This window comes from Astatotilapia calliptera, chromosome 13, assembly GCF_964374335.1.
Source record: "Astatotilapia calliptera chromosome 13, fAstCal68.1, whole genome shotgun sequence".
NCBI lineage: Eukaryota > Metazoa > Chordata > Actinopteri > Cichliformes > Cichlidae > Astatotilapia > Astatotilapia calliptera.
Window position 1 is genome coordinate 31,372,817 of NC_137434.1, and position 15,398 is coordinate 31,388,214.

The following is a 15,398-nucleotide window of genomic DNA, read 5'->3' on the forward strand; positions in this document are numbered from 1 at the left end:
CGGACAGAAATAACTGAACGTCTGTTAGTTCGATTTTAACTTAGTTTAAAAGCAACTTGCAGGTTGGTGACCTCAGTTAATCAATGCATAGGAAAATTAACAATATCCTGATTTTACACAAAACAAATGTATTAAAGAAATGTTTGGTTGTTTTTATAACATATCAGAGTGCTAGAAAGCAAAGTCTGTGTGAGCAATAAGAAATATGAAGAGAAATCAGCACACACGTGATGAACTACAGCCTTCAGTGAGCCACAAACAGACCAGGATCAGGACTGACCAGTCCGATGATCCCAGTCACGGCACTGGGGCTGCAATCCAGTGTTTTCTGTGTGTTTATTCCTTGATTGTTGTTATTCATGGTTTTAGTTGTCGTGATGGTTTTCTGTTCATGTTTGTTGTTTTTAGCTTCTAGTTTTCAGTCCCTGTGTTTCATATGCAGTCAGTCATGTCTCAGCGTCTGTGTCTCTGTGCATGCGTCATGTTTTACTTTGACAGTCTCGCGTCCTGCTGTGTTCAGTTTTGCTTCCTTTTGTCTCGATATGTCTGATTACTCCCAGCTGTGTTTCCTGTTCCTCTCGTTACCCTGCGGTGTATTTAAGTCCTCAGTCTTCCCCTGTTTGTTGCTGCTTCCTCCACGTTGCTGTGTGTAGGTCCATGTTCTCCAGTCCGGTCAAGTCCAGTCACTACTGACCAGATTTTTTAGTTCTCGTTCATGTTTCATTTGTTTCTTTAGTATTCATGTATTTATGTTTTTAAGTTTGTTTTTCCAGCAATAGAGCTGCCGCCTTTAGTCAAGTTGTATCTACCTACCTACCTATCTATAGTAGATCATATATAAATATGGATCTATTAGAAATGAACCTACAAGTTAATTGAGCTGTGACCTGAGGGTGGAGGGATGTTTATCTCACTTTGTGACTAAAGACACATCCAAGAATAGACATTTAGTGAAATCATATTTAGATGTTTATTTATATTTTTATATCAGTGAAATAATGAACAATAACTGGGCGTAGAGGCCAAACTTTGCACCTCTCTGGAAAATAATCACAAAGGTTCTTCATGAGTCTGAATCCACAGTGCTGCTGTTAAAGCTCAGCTCATCATCTTCATCAATATTTTCTCTCACTTTCTATAAAACTAACAGGTCAGTTTCTCCTTCCTTTCTTCTTTTTCCTCATTTCCATTGGTTAAATCAACACCTGAGTTTGGACACGCCCACTCATCTGTAGAGTAGAAGATAGTCAACAATTAAATCGACCAACCAGCAATTTCATATTTTTCTTGGAAAAACTCGTGTTTTTAGAGTTTTCAGTAACTGCTTTTCCTCTCGTTTACCTTCCCTGCGTGTCTGTTTTCCCTCTTTATCGTGCGTCCACCATATTTTCAGTTTTCCCTCTGTAGTCCACGTCTTTGCACAGATATTCTTCGAGCTTTGAGTTTCAGGTTTGGACGTGCTCTCGCTCGTGTCAGCAGACAGGACGGCGTCCTTCATGCAAACGATCACAGGAAGTCACCTGTGTGACTGACGCTGTAACTACGCTTCTACAGTTATTGTTTGGAAATGAGCGCCATCGCCATGGAGCACGGCCTCAATCCTAAACCAGCCAATCAGCACACTTGAGCACAATGCTGATGTTTTCATTTGCTTCCTTTTAAGGAAAACTGAAGGACAGAAGTGCTGTTTCATTTAAAATCAGACGTCACAAATACAAAGTGAGCTTCCTCCAGTTCACTGAGGAACAGCTTCCCGGCACTTTGAGCTGATCTCACGGACAGCTTCAGTATCGGGAAGTCGGACGGCTCAGCTCTGTCGACACTAATCGCTGTGAAAGCCCAGCTGAGGTGCTGTTCATGGCCAAAGACAGCTGTTCAAGCAGACACATAATGAACAGAGCGACTCTGGAGCTACAGGAAGTGTCCGATTTGGGTTTTTGCTGCTAAAGGACTTTTCCATCAGCTTCATCCATCTCTGATTTACAAAGGAGAAAAACTGAATTCTTATTGTGAAATTTAGGACGTGTTCCATCATGACTAAAATGTGCCTTAAACAGGTGGATGGGAGGACACGTAATGTCACACGTGCTTCCCTTTTTGGACCGATGCCGCAGGTATTTGTGTATTCCCACTCGGTTTCCTTCCCTCATCCATTAAGCCTAAAATATCTACTGTGAGGCTTATTAAAGACCTTTATCCCTCAGCAGTGCCTAAGATTAGTGACCTGTAAGCCTTTGTCTTGGCACAGGTCAGGAGCAAATGTATAGCAAGCTACTGGCACTCAGTAAAGATGGTGGTTGGGGTGGGGTGGAGGGGACTTGCTGTTTCCATGACAGCAAACAGCTTAGGGTTAGCTTTGATCCTTCAAAGACTATTAATCATCGCTTACACCTGGAAACGTTCGACATGATTCTGTTTTATGCATCTTATTGTTGGTGGGTTTGTAAACAGCCTGCAGCCTTCGCTGTATTCTGAGTCCTCCTCTCTCTGATTAAGGACCACATTTCCCATCAGCCCTGCTGCTTAGCGTTCCTCCACCATCTGCCCTGTGATGCTGTGTGCCAGCTGCATCCTGTTCACTAACGGTCGGTGTGCTGTGGATGTTTCCTCCATCTGCACCACACAACTGAAGGGAACCACTGCAGTTAAACCACGCACATCTGAGGTATTTACAAATCTTCTTTTATCTTTTTTTATCTTTGTTTTTATCACCACATTTTTCGAAGATGAAGACTTTCATGGCTAAGAGACAGGAACCTGAAGTAGATGTAAGCTGATGCTCAGCTGTGAATATTGTTGGACAACACATTTATCACCAGATCAGTTATGAAACCGCTGAGTCACATTTTCCAATTTGTGTTGCTACTAACAAAAATCATCAAGTCTAACTTTGCCTGGTACAAAGCTGGAAGTCCCTGACCCTGCAGTTCCTCTGATGTCCAGCAGAGGCAGCAGTGAGCCCGTCCCCGTAGACTCCCATGTTAAAACACTGTCTGGTCTCTGTCCATGACTCCCTCCTTCATAAGATCTTCATGGAGGAAGATGCTGTTTGCAGTGCGTTTGGGGGCATTTATGATGCAGGCCATGCTTCCTGCAGTAGAGGCACGTGTTGTCACTCGGCAGCAGCCTTGAAATGGCTCTGGGTTGTTATTCAGGGAGTTATTTTGGAGAATTAAGTTCATTTTGATCTGATCTCAGTGTTTTTATAAAACATGCATGTATAGAATGAGCAGTCGAGCTGGATAAAAATCTCTCAAACATTCACAGAATTTGCCCATAATAAACTTTTCGTAACTCGTACTTCACATCAGTGGTGATCCTAGCCTGTTTGGCGCCCTGGGCGAACACTCCCTCGGGCGCCCCCCCCCCCCCCCCCCACACACACACACACACACACACACATAAAACATATTAAGGATTGTACATTAACATAAAACTGTTGTACACACACACACACATATGAAGAGAGAGAGAGTATGCATGGTATGCAAACGGATACCAAACCGCCCTCTCCTCCCTGTGCCGCAAGCAGCAGGCGCACCTCGCAAACGAAGGGCGCCCTTACTCCCAGCAAATGGGCGATAGAAAACCGATCGGTGCCTGTGACATTCACAATATGCACTGGCATGACGTCGGGGCAGCACGAGTACGATCATTTTTAAAAAAAAATTTTGCCGAGGCCCGTGATGCCGCCCCCACCATGATGCCACCCCGGGCAACCGCCCGTGTCGCCCGTATCTAAAACCGCTACTGCTTCACATAATTCCTCTACAGAGGGGACAAATGACATTTGTGACACTGAGTCAGCAGATTAGAGATCCGACAGGAGGTTTATACAAGCTAACCTAAACGTTGACCTCTCGTTTGACCTTTGATGCTGTTGCAGTTTCAGGGCATTTCAGTCAGGAGGTTGCCCCGCCCTAAATCAGCCCCAGTTTTACTGTCCGTGTTGACTCTAATGTGATCATATTTTACAAAGTGAACTTCACGTTGTGTTTCGTAGGACCTGAAACTAGAGAGCGAGACGATAAACTCGTCAGGAAACTGTTTTAATAAGATGAGAAGTAGGCTCATTTTCTCCTCCACTTCTATGCACTCAGATATCCTCTGGAGTCGCCCCCTGCTGGGCATTAAAAGAACGCAGTCTTCAGGCCTGGAAGCTCGGCCTGTTTGTTAGTTTAAGGGATAACTCCTTCATCCGTGGGGGCAAATCCTCGCTGCAGGGTCAACATCTGGTGGGAAAAATGAAGCCAGAAGAGTGGAAGCTGTCAGAGCCGCAGATTAAGGCTGGAATATCGGAGTGACATCCATCATATGAATGTCCGCACACTTTTAGGGAAGATTACGTTGGCGTGAGGCTGGATGGGACCGATCAGTCCTCTGGTGTGGGCTGATTACAGTCACAGATTGGTGTCATGGCTGCAGGCAGCAAACGGCCTCATGTTAGCACACACTGCTTTCACTGAGCCGAGTCCTGCTGGATAACAGGTTGCTGTATTTGGTTTTTTTCCTCCCCTATTTAAACTCGACTCAAACTGTAAAGTGCAGCCCGGGGCGTCCTCTCAGATTACGCTGAGCTGAGGAGAAGAAATGGGATGTGAGCAAACAGCCGCTGGTCAGCTCGTTTTTTTCTGCCTAATTATCCTCTAATTCCCAGCAACGTCTTCGCAGTTTGGGCACGCGGCGGATGTTGTTTTCATCCACAGTGTCACTAAAATGAGCCTCGGCGACACGATGCCCGACACCACTGGGAGCCAAGAGCCACACGCCTCCTACAAAATAAAAGTCTCAACATGTGTCCGTGCGGCTTCAGAGCGTTTTGGTGAACTGACTTTTACTTTCAGTCTGTCAGTTTTCCCAGAGCGAATGTTACAATTAAAACACGTCAGGACTGCTTTTAATAAAATCCCATCTATGTTGTGTAATTTAATTATTTTTTTCATTTGTTTATTTTTGTGCATTTTGCTCCTTTGTTGTCATTCTTAATCCTTCTTAAAAACAAAATAGATTTTTTGCATTTTTAAAGATCAAAAATCGAGAAACTGTATAAAAACAGCTAAAAGTGTCTCTGTCTGAACAAACACACCAATAAATGTAAAGCAACAGTAATAAACATGGTAGAGTGTTTGATTTTATTTATTTCATGTTAAAATTACTTTTAAAAGAAGATTATTAGCATACCACAGCATGCTTTTGTTTCTTTTAAGTGAATAATATAAATGCTGCTTCCATCACTTGTTTATGTGCTCACACTTTCTGATGGTTAATCTAAAATTTAATAAACTTTCAGAAATGTTTTTACTTTTAGCAGCAAAGTTCAGATTCATCATTATCCATGTTCTGTTTTGGCATCATGACTACAGCCTGATTACAGCTGCGCAGACACACACACACACACACACACACACACACACACACACACACACACACACACCTAATAACGATTGTCATTGTAATCTGATTACTAATCAGTGTGGTCAGTTTGGGTGCTTGTGGATGTGATCATAAGCTCACCTCTCTCTGCCCGCCTGCTTACAGCTTCATAAACTCTCTGAAAACTGTTTTCATAAAGTTCACATCAAACTTTATTAGTTCTGATTTATTTTGCTGGTTAACAGAGAAAAACACATTAAAGTTTAACTGTGTTTTATTACAGACAAAGTCTCGTGGAAGCTACAATATCTGTTCGTCATTATTATTTATTATCTAAAACAAAAATGTGTTTTCTGATTTTTTACTTTAAAGAATTTATTTCTTTCCACAATCATGCAAATACACAATAATAACATTTCAAACAGGAGAAACTTAAAAAAACTTAAAAACGTGTAATAAGCTCTTCAGACAAACTTTAATTAATTCTGATGTAATTTAATGTCATTTAGACTTAAAGTATTATTACATCAGCTAATAAGTTTTAGCTGCCTAATCATATTCATAATTGCATATGCATAATTGTCCTTCTGACAGTTTATGGTGGATTTTTATTATTATTATTATTATTATTATTATTATTATTATTATTATTATTATTTTAAAGTGAAAATCATGAATAGTTGGCTGATTTCAGCGCTGCTCGCTGCAGGAAAACCATCAAAGTTTCCGCTTTGGTAACCTGGCTGTGACTCTTTTCTGCTTCTTTTTTATTTTACCGAGAAAAATCAAATCGAAATCATCAACACGCTTTTTCCGATAATAACTAAATAATACTAAATAATTAAAAAAATGTATATATATATATATATCTGTGCCGTTTGCGGACTTTTTACCGTCACTGTTTTTGCGTTTCTGTCTCCTCTGACGGATAAAGTTACGGTTTACTTTTTTAAAAAGTCTCAGACTTGAACTTTTATTTAACGTTTAACAAACAGCCTGATCTCCGTGTCGAGGCTCCAGGTTCCAAACCGAGACTTCACCCTCGGCAGCTGCTTCTCACACTCTTAAAGGAAATAGAGATTCATTTATTTCCTTGTTGTTACGAGGAGAAAGAAAAGTTGAAACACGTTTCATTTTAATTCCGAGGACAAAGAAGCCGCTCGAGACTCAAACGGAAAAAATAAAACCTCAGACAATGCTGCATTAGAGGGAAAAACTGTAATAATCTGCAAAAAGTAACAAAATGATTTTTATAAAAACCAGGAAATAAAGAAAAAGAAAGTAAAGAGTCAGGTGGGATAAAAGAAAAAAGACAAAAAAGATTCTCAAACCGAGAACAACGCAAAACACTCAAACGCACTGCGCGTTTTCCGCAGACCTGTGCGGCTTTTATTATTGATGTTATTGCTTATTTGTTTCTTTTTGTGAGGCTGTTTAATAAAAGACCAAACTGCAGGTTTGTGCTGTTCACAGCTGAAGAAAAGCTCTCCTGTCATCACACTGAGACCTGCTGACACAGGAACGCCCGTTTATAAAGCGTTATTATTACATTATTATATGTTGTGTCAGGATAACATTAAAACTCTACAAAAACAAAACAAAAAAGCCCTATAAGCAAAATTAAAATCTGAAACCAGTCTGTAACGTGCATTAATATTCATATTGTAAAAGAAAAAGACTTCCTGTTTCACCAAAATAAACACAAGAAATCTTATTTTTCTTTTTAAGATAACTTTAAAGATTTTTCATTTTATTATTTCATGTTTGTTTTTTTTACATAAATGACTAAAAATATGTGACTATAAAGTCCAATAATTGTTTTCACTTTAATTTAATTAAAAGTCAATTTTATTTCTAAGCACATTTTAGAATTATTTTAAAAAATCAGCCAAAAACCACAAAAAAATCAGAAACAAACACGCAGAATGATACATTAAACTAAATTAAATAAAAATAGATCTGCACCACCTTTATAGGTTTTAGCTGCTAATTTAGAAATGATGATAATTTTATATGAACTTAAAGTGAATGCAGGCTGGATGGATGCTTTCCATTCATTTCACGAGCTCATTAATAATCGATGATACGTTAGTGTTATGTTATGAATGCACGGTGACCCAGTTAGACCACTGGTTTAAAACCAGTATATAGTAAATGTATCAAAGTGGTTTTTAATGTAGCTGTGCTTGTTTTAAGATTTGCAAACCCAGAAATGCCAATAAATGTGTTTATGTGTAAAACACAGCTGTGAGACACAGAATGTGTGTTCATGGGGGAGCAGTCATGGCTGATGAATGTTTCAGGTAAAAAACTGCGTTTGTTCTGCGTTACGTCCTCGGATGTAAAATCAGGAGTGTGTGTGTGTTTCCATGTATGGAAGCCTGCGCGTGCCAACATCCCAGCACACAGTTTAAAGTGAATCTGATGCATATAAAATGAAATTTTTAAAGTTCGACGTCTTCACGAGCTTCTCCTCAAACATTTACAGGAAGTCGTGTTTACTGCCGCAGCGCCTGTGACCTTTGACCTCTCAGACGGCGCCACCCCTCAGCGGCAGCGGGAAGCCTCCTTACGGAGCAAAACATCTCGCCGTTGCCCCAACATTATTAACCACAAGCCGAGTTGAGCTGATCAGCTGATCAGAGCTGCGGCGGCGGCGGTGGATGCGCCCAGCTGCTCGAGCCGCTTCGACCTCTGAAGTGATTAGTGGTCACGCAACGGGCATGAACGCAAATACTCAGAAGAAGAACAAAAAGGGGACGAAGAAGAGGAGGAAGACGAGTGAAGGAAGGCACGGTGGTTACCAGAGGATCTCATTGGTCTGCACGCTGGTTTCCAGTGAGCTCTTATTGGCTGCAGAAAGTTCCCATGAGCACACAGGGCTCTACGGGGGCGGAGGCAGAGGAGGGCGCAGAGGAAGGTCAAGCTGGCCACGCCCTCTTCCAGTGCAGAGGCCTTTAGCTGACCCTGGCTTACCCACCTGCCTCACCTCCTCCTCCTCGTCTCCTCCGTTCACTCCTCTCTCCTCATGTTCTCGCCTCCTTTTTCCTCCTCCTCCTTCTTTCCTACAGCTCTGCTTCGCTGTCCCATCACTTCCTGTTCCTTTCCCTTTTCTCCTCAAATCAACAACAGCAGCAAATAATAACTTTATTTATGCAAGTTTTCTTTGACAGACATGGAAATACTGAACCGGGATGTTCATAAAAGCCACAAAGTTACAAAAACAGTACAAATAACACGTGAAAAAGAACAGAAATGATAAAAACATGATTATAAAAGACAATAAAAGCCGATGAAGATGAAGCAGGATGAAGGAGTGAGGAAGCCCTCGGCTCAGGGTCATGTGATCTGTAGCCCGAGGTCAGAGTCAGCCATGTTTGTTTGTGCAGAAATAAAAATACAGAAATAAAAATGTAATCATGTCATCTGTTACTGCTAATCAGTGAAAACAGGTCCAAAGATGACCCGTCAGGTTCTGCAGGTTAAACACGCCGCTGATCTCAAACATGCCAGTGAAACGCTTTGTTGTGGGAATAAATACGGTTAAAATAAAGACGTCACATTTGAGCTGTCGTGGCCGAGTGAGTCGGAGGTGGTCGGGGTGGATGGTGGCCCTGCAAAGTCCCACAGGTCGAGGTTCAGGTCGAGGTTCAGGTCTGGACGCCTGCCGCTCCGTCAGGGAACAAAAGCGTCGGTGTTTAGGTCGAGGAAGGCGGTGCCTTTACTTCAATCACTTACTTAAATGGATAAAACCTCAAAGCTTCCTCTGGGTTGCACGCTGTGAAACTTCCTCGTTGTGGCCTTTTTTATTTCCTCGTACTCGTTTCTTTCTCACAGGAACTTTTCATGGTTCTTGTGACCATTGGATGTCGGCACCATCTGTCGCCTCGCTGTCATTTGGATGACGATCGCAGCTGTCTCTAATTTTTTACTACTGTTTTTGATGCTTTCCTGCGCTCATGTGGTCAAACAGCTGACGGACTTACAGGTGGACCAATCACGGTGCACCCACATTCCCTAAAAACACATTTCTATAAAGACATCCGTTCACTGAGCCGAGGTTTGTAGCTGACTGGTATTCCCGCCTCAGGTTGAGCATCTGTCCTCTGATATATTTACCACGGCTTCATTAATCCTTTAGTCTTTATCAGAATCTTTATTTTGAAAAAACACAAGGAAGGCATACACAGGAACTATCGATCTTATTAAAGTACAAATAAATGATGTACACACAATGTTTACAGTGTTAGTTGTTACCTGTGTCCTTGGCTTGCAGTTGCTGCTCTCCATAATAAATATCATTTACATTTATTTGTTGGAGAAAACATCTTAAACAGTTTCATGTCATGTTTCGACCACATTTCCCACAATGCATTTCTTTCAGAAACACGTCAATAATCATGGAGCCCGAGGAGGCCGAAGGGCACTGAGGGCGAGCTCGTGATTTCCCCCCCTCCTGCATTAGTCTCGGTTTCACCTTTCCTTCCTTAGCACTAAGATCCACATATCTACCCATTGAGGACACATCTTTAACATCTGAACCCTCGTCGGTACTAGAACAGTTTGAATTTGTTTCCTTTCCGACCCTTAAGGAAATAATAGCTCAAACGAAAAATTCCAATTCCCGTCATGATGTGCTCCCTTCTCGCATTATCAAAAACGCCCTGAATATTGTAGGACCCTGGATTTTACTTATAATGAATTCATCACTACTATCAGGCTGCGTCCCTGCCGTGTTCAAACATGCAGTTATCCAACCTGTAATCAAGAAAAGTAATCTTGATCCTAATGTCCTCTCAAACTATAGGCCGGTATCGAAACTCCCTTTTATGGCTAAAGTCTTAGAGAAAATTGTCCTCAAGCAATTGCAATCTTTCTTAGAGGCAAATGGAATCAATGAAAAATTCCAATCTGGTTTTAAACCTCACCACAGTACCGAGACAGCTTTACTGAGAGTTTTTAACGATCTCCTCGTAACTGTTGATACAGGGCGCCCTGTGGTTTTAGTTCTTTTAGACTTGTCCTCTGCTTTTGATACGGTCGACCATGATATTCTCCTTTCAAGACTTGAACATGTAGTTGGCTTTAAAGGCAAAGTACTCTCATGGTTTAAATCATACCTATCCGAGCGGTTTTTCTCTGTCTCTATGGGAAATCACTCCTCTTCCCCCGCACCCCTTCGTTGCGGTGTTCCCCAGGGGTCTGTGTTAAGTCCCACGTTGTTCTCTCTCTATCTGTTACCCCTGGGAAAAATCTTTAGAAATCACAATATCTCTTTTCACTGCTATGCGGATGATATCCAAATCTATTTCCCTTTGGATTTGGATCTTCAATCCCCGCTATTGCCGTTGCTTAATTGCCTGTGTGACGTCAGAGACTGGCTACTGCATAATTCGCTCACCCTCAATGAAAACAAAACAGAAATTATCGTCTTTGGTAGCCACATGCCGTTGAAACAGCTTTCGGAGACTTTAGGTTCCTATGCCAGCCACTTATCGCCCACTGTCAGAAATCTCGGAGTAATGCTGGACAGCTCCCTCAAATTAGATAAGCAAGTGGCTGCAGTGGTAAAAACCAGCTTCTACCAACTACGCCAAATTTCGAAGGCAATGCCTTACCTACGACATAAAGACCTTGAAAGGCTCATTCATGCTTTTATAACCTCTAGACTGGACTACTGTAATTCTCTTTACTTAGGCCTCCAACTCTCTCTTATTCAACGCCTACAATTAGTCCAGAATGCCGCAGCACGCCTTTTAAGCGGCGCTAGAAGACAGGATCATATTACTCCCATTCTAGCTGACCTCCACTGGCTTCCTGTCAAATACCGTATTGTTTTTAAAATTCTTTTATATACTTTTAAAATCTTAAATAACTTGGCACCCAGTTATTTGATTGACCTTCTTAATCTATATATCCCTACAAGGGCACTCAGATCCTCTAATCAGGGGCTTCTAATGCAACCAATGTCTCGATTAAAGACGAAGGGGGATCGGGCCTTTGCTTTCGCTGCACCAAAACTCTGGAACAGCCTACCGGTTGATGTCCGTGTGTCGGAAACTATCCAATCTTTTAAATCTCGGTTAAAAACCCATCTGTTTAAGCTCGCTTTTCAAACTACTTAGCTTAATTTTCCCTGATTCATGTCTGTTCTTATATTATTATTTTATAATTTTATTCTTTGTTAACTGTTTCTCCTGTTGTAAATTGCAAGTATGGTTCGTTTGTGAAGCACTTTGTTGTACTTGTGACTTTTAAATGTGCTATAGAAATAAAATTGAAATTGAAATTGAAATTGAAATTCCTTAGCCTGCTTCTATCCTCCACATGCTCCATGAACCTTCTGCTCCCCCCACGAGTCTTTACAGTCTTCATCTCATTTGCTGTTTCCTCCCTCCTGCTGTTATCGTGTCTCTTCATCCTCCCCCTCCGACCAACTAACCAACCATCCTCCCGCTCTACCATCCTCCACCTCCTCTCTTTGCGCACTCCATCAGCCGTGTCCTGCTTTCGTCCCCTCTGCTCCGTCTCCTCAGCGATGCCTGCCCTACAAACACACCATGTTCTCCTGCTTCATCCACCTTCTCATGTCGGTTTCTGTGTGTAAAAGTGAAACAAAACCTTTTTAATATTACAGAATAGGCCGATGTTCATGGCCATGATTCAATTATTCAACATTTAATCGTTATAATAAAACTTGAACATGTGAAGAGGGGAGATGCCGGGCAGGAGGGAAAGAGGAAGACCTCAGATGATGGAGGCAGATGACCTGCGAGTGAAAAATCCACAATTTCGACCACATTTGTGAATAAACAGCAGAAATGTTCAATTTGAGAAGCTAGAAGCAGAGAATCTAACGTCCCTTCACGACTTTACGCTCAGCCAAAAACCCAAATCTGTTGGTCAAATACAGTTTCCACGTCCCGCTGCCTCCTCTGTGGAGAGCTTCTCCTTCATCACCCTCACCATCCTTCAGCAGCTGTGAAACCGACCGCCATGTTTCCAGCAGTCCTTTCTGAGAAAGTTCCCAATAATCTGGAACAAACGGGATGAAACCGTTCAAGGATTAGTTTGGACGTTTAGCCCTGGTAGGGTTTTGGTGTTCCAGCGTGATTCACTGTAGCTGACAGCGTGAGGGAGTGCTCCTGATGTGACGACAGGTTCAGTCTTGAAAATGTTCATATTGTGACTCAGTGAAACCGTTGCGTGTCCTCTGTTGGAGCCGCTCGGTTGTGGAAACGTCCGTGGACGTCGTAGCATGTCGGCCTGTCTGTCCCGGCAGTCTGATTGGTTACATGATAAAGAAAGGTGAATTATTACTGGAGGATTATAAAAGGATGAGGAGACAGACACAAACACGTCATGATGCACACGAGTGTAAAACCTGTTCGACAGCAGGAAATACAAATCAGCTGTTTTAGTGATCCAGGAGGAGTTTCTCCTGCTTTAGTTCCTGGTTTTACCGTCTTGTTCATGTTTTTGTGGGTTTCACCTTTTTGATTTTACCTGCCTACCTCAGCATCCTGCAGCTGGGTCCTCTACACGACCTCTGACCTCCATGTAACACGTCAGGTTCTGCCACTGACGTCTCCTGATGCTTTCAGTCAGACAGCAGCAGCTGATTCCACTTTGCTTCCACGTGGAGATTAAAGAGTTAAAGAAAGAAGGAGAAGAGCTTTCGGTTGGACTTTGGAAGGAAAAGATGGAAACCTGTTTGACGCTGATGGTTCAGAAACACTTTGGCGACGGTGTCCGAGCGAGCCGAGGTGACGTGAGGTGAAACTTTAACAGTGGCGGGGCTGAGCGGCGCAGAGGGATGACAGGATCTATCAGACGGTGGTGTAGCGAACATTTACTGTGGGTCTGCTGCTTTCATGGGATTTACTGAGAGTGAGACAAATACACAATATCAGCAGACATCAGAATCAGCCTTTAAAACTCATGTTTAATCCGATTTCACAGATTTGCAGACAGGAAACAAAAAACGCCCCCCCGCGCTCGCTGGCACCTGAAACCTCGGACAGTTTCAGATCCAAACGTGAAAAAAGCCTCTCCGACCTGCGGCGTGTTTCTGAGGAAGCGTTACCTGCGCCTGTCTCTCGGCCTGTCCGTCTAACTCTTGGGCAGGTTGTCCGTCTGACTGCCTGCCTGTTTAAATCTCGCCGTCCGATCGCTGCACACACCTGTCTGTCTCTCTGTCTCTTTGACTGACCGGCCGTCTGCCCGGCTTGACGCTTTCTTCTCGTTTCTGTCTCTTCGCTCTTCCCTCCCTGCCTGTCTGAGCCCCGCCGGCCCGTCGGTCTGTCCGTCGGCGGACAGTTAAAATCCGGCCTCGCCTTCCCTCCTGAACTCTTCGGCTTTTGGGGCGTAAAAATCAGAGAAAGTCGTCTGAACTTTTGCTCTCGACTCGTCTGAAACTGTCCAGTGTTCTCGCAGTTTCCCCTCATTCTGAGTGGAGCTGTGAAGATTTCTATTTGTCCGTTTTAGGTGTTTTCTGAGTGAAACTCTGACCTTTGACCTCCTGCTTGTAAAGCTGGAGCCCTGCAGCTTTTTGTGCTTCCCTTTCAGAGGAGGGTGTCGGGGAAGGAAACGGAGATTAAACCCTGACAAACGAAGGTGGTTTTAAAGAAACAACAGAGTTAATCGGCGGAGAATGAATCCTTTCCTCCCGCTTTTAGCTACTCTGTGAGGTACCAGCTATAATCCGAGCTGGTTGAGGCGACATCCATCACTTTTCACCTCCTCTCTGATGGAGGAAGTGGGTTAAAAATGGCTGACGTCTCAGGAGAGGGTCAGCTGGAGGGAAGGCGGCTGACTTTAACTGTAAGTCTGGAAAACCTGCAGACGTTTGCGTGAATGCAGACGGTCACAAGACGGGAAGGAAGGAACGATGGAGGGCGAGGAATGTGCAGCAAACACATGGTCGAGATGAAGCACGCATAGGTAATAGAGCGTGAAGCCACGAGGTGAGGATGAAGAGCGGGTCAGGATCGCCCGCCTTCCTCCACCTCCTGTGTTTTCTTGTTTCATAGTAGGAAAGGAAAGCTGGGGGGAGGGAGGCCGGGCTGCAGAAAGCGAGTGACGGTTCGGAGGGAGGGAGCAGGGGGCGGAGTCAGAGGGGAAACTGGCACTTGGGTGGACCACTCAGGCGGCGGCGCTCCACGAAAAAAGAGAAAAAATGCCTGAAATCCTGCAGAAGATTGAGATAATTCTAATTAGAAGTGACTCTGCGTGCCAGTGATCCATGCAGACGATTAGTGTTGTCACGAAACGCTGCGGACGCTACTGAGCATGCTCGGTAAGTCGGGCAGCCCCCACATCGACAGGCTGTTTGGCGAAGGGAACGGAAGGTCACGTCGCAGCAGCGAGCGCTCCCTCAGCACGCTCAGGGTTGCCTAGATTCTGCACGCGATCTTCACCGGGGGGCGGGGTGAGAGCGGCGCCGCGGCTGCCCGGGTCAGAGCTTCTTTTTTTTTCCTGCGTTGTTTGTTTGAAAATACTGCAGAACAGTTTTGCTGCGTTTTGGCTGCTGTGCAAGTCGATGCCCTTAAAAAAGTCCACTGAGAGTTCAAGGCCATAGGTCGCTGCCAAAACCCGACGACCGCCGCGTGAGCGATTCAACTCCAACGAATGAAAGCTCGAAAGAAAACACGGCTGGCAGAAAAAACCAAACTGACGTGTCGAAGCCGCTCAAACGCGCGTTTAACTTTTTTGCTTTAGGAAACGAACCCCTGAAAACTTTTCATAGTGACACGAAGATTAAAAGTGACGCAGAACGAGCAACTTTAAGTGTCAAAACAACCAAACGCGATCTTGAAAAAACCAAAGTGAAGTCTAAAATCTCCCAGATTAGGAGTTTAAAGACCGAATTTAAGGTTCACGGGAGCCTAATCGTGCCATTAGAGCAGGTCTGAGGTGTTAAATTTAGAGATTCGAGGACTCCAGGATGTTTGGTACAATCACAGCTCGTTAAAGCAATTTATGGCCTTTTGTTAATCCTTTAAAAGAAATCAGTTATCTTATTT

General features: G+C 43.5%; 2 long non-coding RNA genes across 2 annotated transcripts in view; one reads left to right on the forward strand and one right to left on the reverse strand.

The window, feature by feature from the left end:
• Positions 1-5,306, forward strand: part of LOC113034873 (uncharacterized) — a 54,301-nt gene extending 48,995 nt beyond the window's left edge. The window contains exons 8-9 of the long non-coding RNA XR_013901065.1: positions 2,497-2,665; positions 4,101-5,306. This is a non-coding gene — a long non-coding RNA (uncharacterized LOC113034873). The remainder of the gene's footprint in view (positions 1-2,496; positions 2,666-4,100) is intronic.
• A 3,200-nt stretch (positions 5,307-8,506) lies between these two features.
• On the reverse strand, positions 8,507-14,310 carry LOC145419729 (uncharacterized). Its single transcript, XR_013901067.1, has 2 exons — positions 12,888-14,310; positions 8,507-12,656 (listed from the first exon to the last, which is right to left on the reverse strand). It is a non-coding gene; the product is annotated as an uncharacterized LOC145419729 (long non-coding RNA).
• Positions 14,311-15,398: the final 1,088 nt, after the last annotated feature.